The following is a 14,184-nucleotide window of genomic DNA, read 5'->3' as shown; positions in this document are numbered from 1 at the left end:
ACTCACTCGGGTTCGTGCCCCTTTAAAAATACGACCCAGAATCACAGAAATTGAGTTTTTCAGCGCTGTCGCGCTATTATTTTAATAAACACAAAAATAAAACAAAACACAAATAAACACCTAACTCCATTTGGAGCGCTTACTAAACAGGTATTTCCCTGACTAACTTGCAGGACAGCTAAGCCCTTTACCTGACACACAAAACCAACACTAACACGCTTAACCAAGCACTTACTCTCAGGACTGCTCGGAAGCAGAGCACCTTCCATCTGCCTCCTTCTACTCATCAGCCTCGAGCAGACTGACTGCTCTCCTTTTAAACCCCGCACCTGGATCTAATTTTCCCATAACGCCCAGGTGTGGATGATAATTAATAATAAAACAATTAAACAATTAACTAAACAATAGCAAAACAATCAAACAAAAAAAGGTGCATTCTCTCGCAGGGAGGTTTTAACCCCGTCCCTGCTGTCTCACACAACCCACTGTCTTACAATATATATATATATATATATATATATATATATATATATATATATATATATACAGACATGCTCAAATTTGTTGGTACCCTTACAGCTCATTGGTATGTCATAGAATAAAGCAGCCTTTGGTATGTCATAGAATAAAGCAAAGAAGCTGTGAAAAGAGATGAATTATTGCTTATTCAACAAAGATATTCTAAAATGGACTGGACACATTTGTTGGTACCCCTTAGAAAAGATAATAAATCATTGGATTATAGTGATATTTCAAACTAATTAGTTTCTTTAATTAGTATCACACATGTCTCCAATCTTGTAATCAGTCATTCAGCCTATTTAAATGAAGAAAAGTAGTCACTGTGCTGTTTGGTATCATTGTGTGCACCACACTGAACATGGACCAGAGAAAGCAAAGGAGAGAGTTGTCTGAGGAGATCAGAAAGAAAATAATAGACAAGCATGGTAAAAGTAAAGGCTACAAGACCATCTCCAAGCAGCTTGATGTTCCTGTGACAACAGTTGCAAATATTATTAAGAAGTTTAAGGTCCATGGAACTGTAGCCAACCTCCCTGGGCGCGGCCGCAAGAGGAAAATCGACCCCAGATTGAACAGAAGGATAGTGCGAATGGTAGAAAAAGAACCAAGGATAACTGCCAAAGAGATACAAGTTGAACTCCAAGGTGAAGGTACGTCAGTTTCTGATTGCACCATCTGTCGCTTTTTGAGCGAAAGTGGTCTTCATGGAAGAAGACCCAGGAGGACTCCACTTTTGACAGAAAAACATAAAAAAGCCAGACTGGAATTTGCTAAAATGCATATTGACAAGCCACAATCCTTCTGGGAGAATGTCCTTTGGACAGATGAGTCAAAACTGGAGCTTTTTGGCAAGTCACATCAGCTCTATGTTCACAGACGAAAAAATGAAGCTTTCAAAGAAAAGAACACCATACCTACAGTGAAACATGGAGGAGGCTCGGTTATGTTTTGGGGCTGCTTTGCTGCGCCTGGCACAGGGTGCCATGAATCTGTGCAGGGCACAATGAAATCTCAAGACTATCAAGGCATTCTGGAGCGAAACATACTGCCCAATGTCAGAAAGCTCTGTCTCAGTCACAGGTCATGGGTCCTCCAACAGGATAATGACCAAAACACACAGCTAAAAGCACCCAAGAATGGATAAGAACAAAACATTGGACTATTCTGAAGTGGCCTTCTATGAGTCCTGATCTGAATCCTATCGAACATCTATGGAAAGAGCTGAAACTTGCAGTCTGGAGAAGGCACCCATCAAACCTGAGACAGCTGGAGCAGTTTGCTCAGGAAGAGTGGGCCAAACTACCTGTTAACAGGTGCAGAAGTCTCATTGAGAGCTACAGAAAACGTTTGATTGCAGTGATTGCCTCTAAAGGTTGTGCAACAAAATATTAGGTTAGCGGTCCCATCATTTTTGTCCATGCCATTTTCATTTGTTTTCTTATTTACAATATTATGTTGAATAAAAAATCAAAAGCAAAGTCTGATTTCTATTAAATATGGAATAAACAATGGTGGATGCCAATTACTTTTGTCAGTTTCAAGTTATTTCAGAGAAAATTGTGCATTCTTCGTTTTTGTGGAGGGGTACCAACAAATTTGAGCACGTCTGTATATATATATATATAAGTATTCAGACCCCTGACCAATTCTCTCATATTACTGAATTACAAATGGTACATTGAAATTTCGTTCTGTTTGATATTTTATTTTAAAATACTGAAACTCAAAATCAATTATTGTAAGGTGACATTGGTTTTATGTTGGGAAATATTTTTAAGAAAAATAAAAAAAATGAAATATCTTTTTTGCATAAATATTCAACCCCCACACAATAATATTAGAGCCACCTTTTGCTGCAATAACAGCTTTAAGTCTTTTGGGGTAAGTATGTACCAGCTTTGCACACAGTGTTGGAGTGATTTCAGCCCATTCTTCTTGGCAGATTTGCTCCAGGTTGTTCAGGTTGTTTGGACGACGCTTGTGGACCGCAATTTTCAAATAGTGCCACAGATTCTCAAAGGGATTGAGATCAGGACTTTGACTGGGCCACTGTAGGACATTCACCTTTTTGTTCTTGAGCCACTCCAATGTTGCTTTGGCCTTGTGTTTGGGATCATTGTCCGACTGAAAGGTGAATTTCCTCCCAAGCTTCAGTTTTTTAGCGGACTGAAGTAGGTTCTCTTGCAGTATTTCCCCGTATTTTGCTCCATCCATTCTTTCTTCAATTTTAACAAGATGCCCAGTCCCTGCCGATGAGAAGCATCCCCACAGCATGATGCTGCCACCACCATACTTCACTGTAGGGATGGTGTGTCTTGAGGCATGGGCAGTGTTAGGTTTGCGCAACACATAGTGCTTTGAGTTTTGGCCAAAAAGCTCTATCTTTGTCTCATCTGACCACAAAACCTTTTCCCACATTGCAGCTGGGTCACTCTCATGCTTTCTGGTAAACTCCAGACGTGCTTTCAGATGGTACTTTTTGAGTAACGGCGTCTTTCTTGCCACCCTCCCATACAGGCCAGTGTTATGCAGAGCTCTTGATATGGTTGACTGGTGCACCATTACTCCACTCCCAGCCACTGAACTCTGTAGCTCCTTCAAAGTGATTGTTGACCTCTCTGTGTCTTCTCTCACAAGTCTCCTTCTTGTTTGAGCGCTGAGTTTTGAGGGACAGCCTTTTCTTGGCAGTGCCTGGGTGGTGTGATGCAGCTTCCACTTCCTGATTATTGATCCAACTGTGCTCACTGGGATATCCAAACACTTGGATATTATTTTGTACCCTTTCCCTCATCTATGCATTTGTATTACTTTATCTCTAACTTCTGTAGAGATAAATGGTCTTCATTTTCCTTCAGTTTCACAGCCTGACCAATGATCCTTCAACAGTAGGGTTTTTATCCAGAAAATGTGACTGCAACTTTAATGGTTCACAGGTGGAGGCCAATGGTAAGGTAACTGTGTCCTCGTTAGGGCTATTTCTTTCATCGGTGTAAACTGGGAGCTTCCACAGCACAGGGGTTGAATACTTATGCAAGCAAGATATTTCAGTTTTTTATTTTTCTTAAAAATATTTCCCAACATAAAACCAATGTCACCTTACAATAATTGATTTTGAATTTCAGTGTTTTAAAATAAAATATCAAACAGAACGAAATTTCAATGTACCATTTGTAATTCAGTAATATGAAAGAATTGGTCAGGGGTCTGAATACTTTTGCAAGGCACTGTATATATATATATATATATATATATATATATATATATATATATATATATATATATATACAGACGTGCTCAGATTTGTTGGTACCCCTCCACAAAAAACGAAGAATGCACAATTTTCTCTGAAATAACTTATATATATATATATACTGACCTGCTTCAGAATAGAAAATAAGGAATCAGATTATCTGGATTTTGTTTAATCAATAATTACATTTGCATGCCTGCTTGTACAGTTTTCTGTTTTATGTCTCCCATCTTATCTACTGGATAAAACATAAAACCAAGGTCCTGTTGTAGGTCCTGCAGCAACAGTTATGATGCATAGTTAACGCCCTAGTCTCTGTACTTCATTTAGGATAAAAGCGTCTCCTAAATAATAATAATAATAATAATAATAATAATAATAATAATAATAATAATAATAATAATAATAATAACACTGTAGCATCTACCTGTACTCTACTGGTATGTCTAATTGAAAAGCAGGGTAATTGGAACTCCATTTTCTTGATTAATGCTGCTTCTTTTTCCAAAGATACTGATCATTCATACGAGGGCTAGAAATGTGTGCTGCATAGATATCACAGGTGTTTCTGAATTTATGGCTAACATTTGTCTAAGAAACAGGAGATCAACTGTTGTCAGCAATTGTATTGTCTATATCCAAATGGTTGCAGCTCTTGGGTTGGCAATGATTCATAAAGATGTCATACCTTAACCAGCACAGACAGAAGACATACAAATACAAACTGTGCTTTGAAATATAAAATATCAGAAAAGGAAGCGTGTAGGACAATAAGCCTTTTGCAGGATGTGGTGGCCAAGTTTTCCATGGACTGACTTTCAGGAGTGACTCTGCAGTTCAATCAAATAAAGAGAGGTTACTAAATAACAGACTGCAGTGGGAATGACAGTGGCACACAAGTTTGGATTTAATTATGTGGTGACTAACATACCATAATGCCAACTTGTAAAATGTATCTACAGTATCATATAATGTTAATGTAAAGCATGGAAATAGAAGGGCATACAAGTGGGCAGTGAGAGCAGCTTCTTTGAGAGGATTAGGAATTTTCCTCCAAGGAGAATTAAAAAATAGAAAATATAAGACCACAAGGAAGGATGCGGGCTAAGAGACAGACCAAAACAAACCGGTGGTGTCAGGCTTTGTCATTGTCAACAGTAATATATACTGTCTAGGCCTCCCTCCCAGTAATTACATGTTTTTTCTGGTCTCATGATGACTGTCTGTTTGTAGCAAATTCTTTTAGAAACATATAGGATTAGTAAACCACTTGGAGGAATGTTCCATAAATGGGCTACGTACACAGAACCTCCTCTTTTTAAGTTAAATTCACATGTTATCCAGGACATTAAAGCTAAAGAAGTCTGAGGTTTCACTACAAGCTCAACACGTGTGCTGTAACTGACAATCCTGTAATGTATAGTTTAAACAGTACCGTTCTACCACAAGAAAGTCTATTTTAGGATATAACAGCAGAGGTTTTCCCTAATGTGCACTTGGTGAGTATATTTACATAAAACATAGACTTCCTTTTCAGATCCCTCAGATAGTGATGTGATAGTGATGTAAATGCTAAAAAAAAGTATGCTGTTTAGTGCATCTACAGTATGCACCTAGATAAAGAACTAATATGCATGACAATATATAATTGTCTATAAATCAAACAGTTAACCTAAATAAGATAGGATTTGTTTTACTTAATTATGCTATTTTATGTGATGGTGTTACACCATGTTAATCATAATGGAAAAAATATAGGGACCAAGACAAAAGACTGTTGATTGATCAGAAATAATTCGTAATAAAATATTTTGCAAAACTGTGTGTGAAATTAACTTCATTTTTATATTTATACCGGGAGAATATGCAGTTAAAACTGGTAACCGTTGGTATTGTTCAGGCCAAAGGAAAGGAAGTGTTTTCGTGAAACAAAGTTTATTACTTTTTTTGTAGTGTAACTACCCAATTTGGGAAAATCGTACATATTTCTAGAATTTACTACTTGTTTTTCCACAGCAACACGCAGGTTGTTAAAATCAAATGTGTTGGCCAACAAAATAAGCAAAAATCACTACACACTCAGGAAGTTCCATTTTTTTTTTTATTGTTGGTCAGTCCCATCAAAAGTAATAATGAACACTGCTTATAGCTTATAGCACCACAGCGATACATTCCTTTTTTGTTCAGTATGTTACCTTTTCTCAGATTTTGGCTTTTATAAAGTTATCAGAAACCTGAGATATATATTAGGTACTACAGTGAAACACTAGATGCACGCACAATGTGCTGGTTATAAAGGAGAGTATATTTTAGGTTTTGTTGTGTTCGTTCACTTTTCAGTATTGATTTTGAGATTTATTTTTTGATTTCATTATTAGACCAACTTGAGTGTAACAAAGTCTACACAAGTTATCAAGACTATGCCCCTTCATCGGGTTAACATAGACTTTTCAAAACACACTGACAGGGTGCGGTGGCAAGGAGAATCAGAGACCAGAAACGCTGCTGTTCAAGTGCTCATGCACATTTTATTTACATACATTTCATAACACAAAACAAAACGACAAACCGCACAGCTTTCACCATCACAACACTACCTTCTCTAACACCCGTGATCACCCTATTTACACACCCATGGCTGGAGCCTTCGTTAATCATTTAATTACATAAGTGTAATTAATTTATATAATACGGATTATATGGGTGTAACAAACGGAAAATACACTAGCTGTGTGACAGGACAGGGCATTACAGCAAAGTGTGTGTTTTGTGGCTGTATATGCACAGCCACAGGTGACTTTAATTGTTTATTGTATAATTGTTTTATTAGTTAATTAGAAAAAAGTGGAATGTGGCCAGGTGGCAATTGAATGGTTGAAGTCAATTTCCCCTGGCCACATCCTATAAAAGGGAATAAAGGAAATGTTTGCTGGAAAGGTAATTCAATGAAGGCATGGAATGGAATGGAATGGAATGGAATGGAATGGAATTACATTACATTACAAAGTAAGAAGTAAGAGAAACAACACCAGGATAGCTGTACTGTTGGAATGGAATGGAATGGAATGAAATGGAATTACATTACAAAGTAAGAAGTAAGAGAAACAACACCAGGATAGCTGTAGCGTTGGTGTTGTTTTATGTGTTGTAGTGTTTTGTATGTGTAGGGTTTTTGTTCAACTCTTTGATTTGTTCCTGTCTTTTCATTTGTTTATTTGTGAATAAAGTGCACCAAAGCACTTTAAATTGAAGTTCTGTGTCTGGGTTTGCTATTTCTGCCACTGACCAGCCTTGACCGCCCGCCACTACGCCACAAGCTGATACAAAATTGGCAGTTTTACTATCTTTAATTTATTAAATTTGCTTTTATGACTAGTGTGCTTTATCGATATCCTCAAACCCTGTATCTGATTTTCACAAACGTCATACATTAAGTGGCTTTTGTGTACATTTACCCCCCTTTTAAAAAAAAAAAAAAAAAAACTGCTTTACTTTTGCATTTCAACTCCAATATACGTTTTGTTCTGTTAAATTCTTTTCAAGTAAATATGCAAAAATGTGATTTGCTTTTTATTAGTTTCAGAGCTTTATTCATGTCAATTTAAACCAGACCCCATGTTTGTGGAGGACCCCAGTTCTAAAAGTATGCGAGCTAAGCATGAAAAACATTTAAATTAAAAAGATTGACTTATTCAAATATGGTTTTGGGCTATAAGTAATTATGGCAATTCATCAATCATTTCATAAACAATAAGCAATAGATATGTTGGGCAGCAGTGTGGAGTAGTGGTTAGGGCTCTGGACTCTTGACCGGAGGGTTGTGGATTCAATCCCCAGTGGGGGACACTGCTGTTGTACCCTTGAGCAAGGTACTTTACCTAGATTGCTCCAGTAAAAACCCAACTGTATAAATGGGTAATTGTATGTAAAAATAATGTGATATCTGTATAATGTGAAGTAATGTATAATGTGATATCTTGTAACGATTGTAAGTCGCCCTGGATAAGGGCGTCTGCTAAGAAATAAATAATAATAATAATAATAATGCTCAGACTTTATCCTGATAAGATCAGCAATAGTGGTTTCTTGATAGATAGGGTGTAGCCTTCTGGTTTTTTGTCGGATGTGACACCAATTGGAACATGTTCTGGCGGTCCAGGGAGAAAGCAGAAAAAAAAGTTTTGAATAAGAAGGATCCTCTCCACAAAAACATGTTTTGAAATATGAAATGGTAAAATACGAGTTGCTAATACCAGTCTTGGTATAGTTATTCTAAATCTGTCACAGTTCTTTGATTACAAAATAGGCATTTGTAGAAGCAAACATAGCTTTAATTTCGAGCCAAAGCTGTGGTTTGTAGTCTCAGTAATTTCTAACCAGGGGCATATGTGATTTTTGGCATGTGTATGAATAAATGAAAGAGTATAAAAACACTGAATTTTTAAGGACTGCCAATATGCCAATCACAAACCTTATTTAAAAATGGCATCTGAAAAATATACACTTGGAGAGCAATCTGAACATAAACTTTGAACTTTTTGTTAGTCTAATCTTTGAATAAATTGAGTAAAGTCATATGTGAAAAATAGTATTTTTTTCTTAATATTACATCTCTTGCTTGCTTGCGTGTATTATTGAACATTCAGATTTTATGCTTCTGCTTAGATCATTAATAACTAATGGGTTTTTTACTAACTAATGGTTTTTTTCAGCTGCCATAATGGTTGAATTTCTGAAGTGAAATTGTTCTACATCACTTCAGAAAATCTGCTTTTTTCATTGGTTAAAAAGGGACATTAATAGTAAGCCTGATAAATGATCTTTAGAAGAAACAAAAGAGAATGATAGAGAACACGTCCAGGTTGTGATAACACACAGTACATCCACATTTTGTACCAGATATTAGATATTAGTGCCAATTCCTTGAAATTATGAAGATTCAGCCAGTGCACTGATTGAAAATAGTGTCAAGGATTATGCTTTAAGGGGGGCAAAACAGAGGACTTTGGTTTCAGGATTATTTGAAAGAATCTTACAGTAGTTATTACCTTAAAAGCTGATTATATATTGTACATTTGTCTTGAATCACAATAAAACACACTAGAGTCCCATGGTTTGTGTAATTTCAGTTGAACCTCTCCACCAGCCCATCACTGTGGCAGTGGCTGCAGTCCCCTTAAAGAGTAAGTAGGAGGTTGTGTGGTCCAGTGGTTAAAGAAAAGGGCTTGTAACCAGGAGGTCCCCAGTTCAAATCCCACCTCAGCCACTGATTCATTGTGTGACCTTGAGTAAGTCACTAAACCTCCTTGTGCTCCGTCTTTCGGGTGAGATGTAATTGTAAATGACTCTGCAGCTGATGCATAGTTCACACACCCTAGTCTCTGTAAGTCGCCTTGGATAAAGGCGTCTGCTAAATAAACAAATAATAATAGTGTGATTCTGAAATATATAGTGTTACACGTCCACACGTGTTGCTACAACTGTTTAAATAATGTACCTGTAATTTTTCTTTTCATTAACATCCTGACAACTTTTTAAACTTATAACTTTAAAGTCTATTTCAAAGCTCAAGCTTACTCTTTAATCCAACGCTCCACCTGCCCCTTTAGCTCCTGGAAGGTCAGCAGCCACTGTAGTGCAGCGTGGTCTGTGCAAATGGTGAATGGGAACCCGCAGAGGTAGTGGCGCACCACGGCCATCACTGCGAGCAGCTCCCGCCAGGTCACGCAGTTCCACCTCTCCACTTTGTTCAGCGACCAGCTGAAGTATGCCACCACTCGTTCCCCATCTGGCCACTGCTGGGACAGGACTGCTACCTCCTCATTGCTGGCAGCAGTATCGAGCAGGAACGGAGAAGTGGGATCACGGGGCAGCAGCACAGGTGCCTGGGTCAGCACCTCCCACAGGCTGTCAAAGGTGTTTTGACTTGCCTCGGTCCAGACAAATGGCTATTCCTTCCTCAACAGCTGGTGGAGGGGAGCAGCGATGGTGGCGTAGTGCCCGCGAAGTGGCGGTAGTACAAGGTGAGCCCCAGGAACACCCGCAGCTCACATTGATCTGAGGACAGCACTGTGCGGATGCCTTCCTCACCCACTCGGTGCCTTAGGAAGCTGACCTCCCTCTGGCTGCCTCAAGGCACTGCAGCACTTTGCGCAGGTAGCTTAGAGCATTGTCAAAGGTTGGCCCATGTACCAGAAGATCGTCCAGCTACACCTGGCAGCGCTGTGGAGGGACCCCATTCAATGCCTTCTCCATCCTCTGCTTGAACGTGGCAGGTGCATTGCACAGCCCGAATAGCATCACCTTGAACTGCCATAGCCCTCGTCCGGTGGAGAAGGCAGTCTTGGGCCGAGCTGCAGGGGCGAGCTCCACTTGCCAGTATCCACTTTTGAAGTCCTGTGAGCTGAACCACGAGGAGCCAGCTACCAGGTCCAAGGACTCGTCAGTGCAGGGTAGGGGGTAGGAGTCTTTGCAGGTTTGTCTTGGTCCAGGAGTATTTTGATTTATTAAAAAAAAAAAAATATTATCATTCTTTTTTATACATAGACTATAGTGACAAAGTAATTGTGTGGTATAGTTTTTAAGATGTTTTGCATTGTTTTACTGTCCTGTCCGGGCAGTTTTGACTTGGTAACTGGCAGACTTGTAGGACTTGAGTCTAGGACTCGGACTCAAGTCGCATTTCTTGTGACTCGGACTCGAGTCATGGTCGCAAAAGACTCGGACTCGACTCGGATTTTACCTTGTGGGACTCGGGCTCCATGACTCGGAGATTTAACGAGAAGTCATTTTTTATTTTATATTACACATGTACTAGGAAACTGCATAATAAAAACCCACCCAACAAAACATTATCCAACCACTGGTTAGCCGTGTTGTCTTTGCAACCAATCCTAATAAGAATAAGAAATTGGAAGCGAGTTAGGTTGTAGCCTAAACACCCCCCCCCCCCCCCCCCATCGTAGATTTGATTTTTCTTTTGCATTAAGTTTTATAAGGAATAAATAATGTCAGCATGACAATAGAACATTAGTCACCTTAATAATTCTGAGTTTACTGAAAACAAAAATGAATGTAAAAGAATAATCATATAAATTATAATCATACTTTTACTTCTTAATTTATATCAGAAAGTCACTGTACTTTGCTTTTACTCTCCACTCGTTCCCAGCACACGCCATCACAGTTTGCAAGCAACGTCAATGAAATCACCTGTCAAATTCAATGTAAAACTTGGCACTAAAGTCTCAAATTGAAAATTGCCAACTGTCAAACAGGCAGATATATCACACTGATATGACAGAAGGATTGACTGATAAGCACTAACTAAGACGTAGCTTTACAGTAAACTAATGTGATCCATCTGTGTCTCCATCCATTTGTGTTTCCTTCCATATGATGATGTAGATATCCTTCTGCCTGGTGTTGATGGCTGAAGTGTAATGCTGTGGATGAGAATCATTGTCTCTATCACAGTATAATTTTATATATATATATATGGTTTTATTGTATAATGGTTAGTGTGGCTGGTGTTTATCTCTCTGTCTGACTAAGAAAGCAGCACATTTTAATATATTGAAGACAAAAAAGTTTCCCATTGTAAAAGCATCGCAAAACCATTGTAACACATGGGTAAGCATGGTAAAGCCCAGAGATGGTAAAGCATATTAAAATATGCATAGTATATCCATAGTAAAAAGCAGGGGAAAACTGATAAATTACTGTGCACAGTGACCTTGGTAAACTTTTAATATAAATGGCAGATCTGAATCTTACACAGCAAATAAAGTCAAACTAAGTGATTTACTTTGAATCATGTAAATCAAATAAACATCCACAAGAGGGCAATGTTTATTTGTCAGCAGTCAACTGCTTCACTTAGGGAGTGAATGTTAAACAAGTCAGATAATAAGCATAACATTATTACATCAGAAATATGTGAATACAGTAAGTCTGCTTTGTTCTAGTACAACAAAACTCATTATGATGAAGACCTTAACCGTACTGCCGTTGTGACCCTATGATTCTAACATTTTAATTGGTACATAAGACTGTACTGTACTTACTAAGACTTTAACACTTAATTTGAATAAAATCACAATAATAGATTTTGGTGTTATGTTTTATTCACAGTATATAGTATATTTGCTATTATTAGGACTGAAGTCATTGTATTTAGTATCTTGCTCTTAATTGTACTGTAATTCTTGATATGTATTGTTTTGTATACAACTGTAAGTCACCCTGCTAAGAAATAAAGAAATAATAATAATAATAATAATAATAATAATAATAATAATAATAATAATAATAATAATAATAATAATAATAATAGGTCTGTCAACTAATCAGAGTTAACTTCTGCAATTAATGCAATCATTTTTAACGCCTGTTAATCTAGCTTGTCTTGACCCTCTTATCATTAGGTAGTTCATTCTCTACTGTATCATTTAAGTTAAAAAATGTCTGTGCATCAGCAAATCTAAATGAAAAACAAAAATTAGGGTTGCAACCCACAAAAATGAAGGACTTATGAATGGACAGTTTCATTTTAAAAAACCTAATTGGATAGAAAAATGGTTAACCCTTTGCGGTCCATTTATTCAGCGCGTGTCAGGCGCGTCAGGTCCAATTTATTTTCACACGCGCAGTTTATTTTTAGTAATTTAGGAATAAAAGTAATTTTATTCATAGTAAAACGGGTTTAAAAGGCACTGCATATCAACAGGACACTCAGTACTGCATCTCCAGCCCCACACCACCCCTTGTTCGCTGTATTTTTCACATACCTCTTCAGTCGTGTATACTGATAAATCATCTTCTGATTACTCATTTTATCACCAAACTCCTCAATAATGCGATCCAAGTCATTATTTTATTACTATAACATCTCAAAAAGCTCTGTAAATGTCTGTGATATTCTCTGAGCGCTGGATGCAGAAGCAACTATCTTGTTTGTTTATGTCCATGTTATCTCTGTGGTGCCGGGGCTATGCGTATTGCTCAGATAGGCCCCATTTTTTCGGCTTCTATCGGCTCCTATCGGTCTCACTCGGCCATTGAATGGTTTTCTCAGCTTTTTCTGGAGAAAAAACAACTAGAGACCTGTGTTTTACCTGTCTTTTTGATGATGTCGGACAGGGTCCAACATAGGACTGCAAAGGGTTAATTGTACTCTCAAGCTGAGTTCCAGAATCACAGAGGTAGTTTGCAGTACCAACTGTGTGCTAAACAAACTTTCTAGCAGTTCTGCTACTGGCAACAACAAAACAACAACAAATGATGACTGACAGTTTTGTCAGAGTACTCTTTTAGATATTAAAGAACACTGCAAGCCCTTGAATCAAGCTAAATACAACAGTATAACCAATTTTGAATTTAAAAAAAAAACGTTCCTCTTGAGGCATAAGGGTAGTTTCCCTGTCAGAATTATGCTTAATCTTCCAAAGGCACTCCGGACCATATTTGCTCTGCTGTTGATTTCACACATTTGGTTCTCCGTTGCTGAAATGAACTGTCATAAATATATGTAGTTATTGACTTCTCAGGCTTGATCTCATTGACTTCAATTGCCTGTGGAGTGGTATATTTATTGAACATGACCTGAGTCTTCTTCAGGTTCATTTTCAAACCCACTTTGTATTCTTGTTTGTAATTCTTCTGGGAACGTTGTAAATATGAGGATGGTGTCAGCAAATCGTAGGTGATTCAGGTAGGCTCCATTGATCCTCCCAATCCAATGTTTTGAAAATGTCTTCTAGACTGGCCGTGAAGAGCTTTGGGGAAACTGTATCTCCTTGATGAACTCCTTTTTCAATCTTGATTTTGTCTCAGTTTTTATGGAGTCTTACTGTGGATGTTACATTCTTGTATATGGGTGGGGGGGGGAGGGGGGTTGGCCATAACTCACCACGTTGGCCAGGCAGGTTGGTGAGTGCCCCTTCCACTTTGGCTGAGTGTGTTACTCAAGCTTTCACAGCATGGTTGAACCTCCATAGCACCTGCCAATCAAAGGCCTGGCCACTATGAGCGTCCAGCAGGCCCCCATAGTGGTCCCTTCTCCTGCAACTATAACCTTTCAGGTTACCTCCCCTCACTGCAGGCGTCCAGCAGGCCCCTGCAGTGTCCTCTCTGGCCACTATGGGCGCCCTGCAAGCCCCCATAGTGGTCCTTTTTCTGTCAAATGACTTTCTTCCTTCTGCCTTTCCAGCTGCGGGCTTCAACAGGGCCCCGCAGCCCCCATCTATTCCTTACCTTAAACGGTTGCTCAGGAGGGCCCCGCTTTTCCGTCCACTCTTCCGCCCTTCCCAGCGGTCCTCCAAACGTAACCTTTTAGGTTACCCCCCCCCCCCCCCCCCCCGACTGCAGGCATCCAGCAGGCCCCTGTAGTGACCTGTCTGGCCACTATGGGC

Source organism: Acipenser ruthenus, chromosome 2 (genome assembly GCF_902713425.1).
Source record: "Acipenser ruthenus chromosome 2, fAciRut3.2 maternal haplotype, whole genome shotgun sequence".
In the NCBI taxonomy this organism is placed as follows: Eukaryota; Metazoa; Chordata; class Actinopteri; order Acipenseriformes; family Acipenseridae; genus Acipenser; species Acipenser ruthenus.
This window is presented reverse-complemented; position numbering follows the sequence as displayed.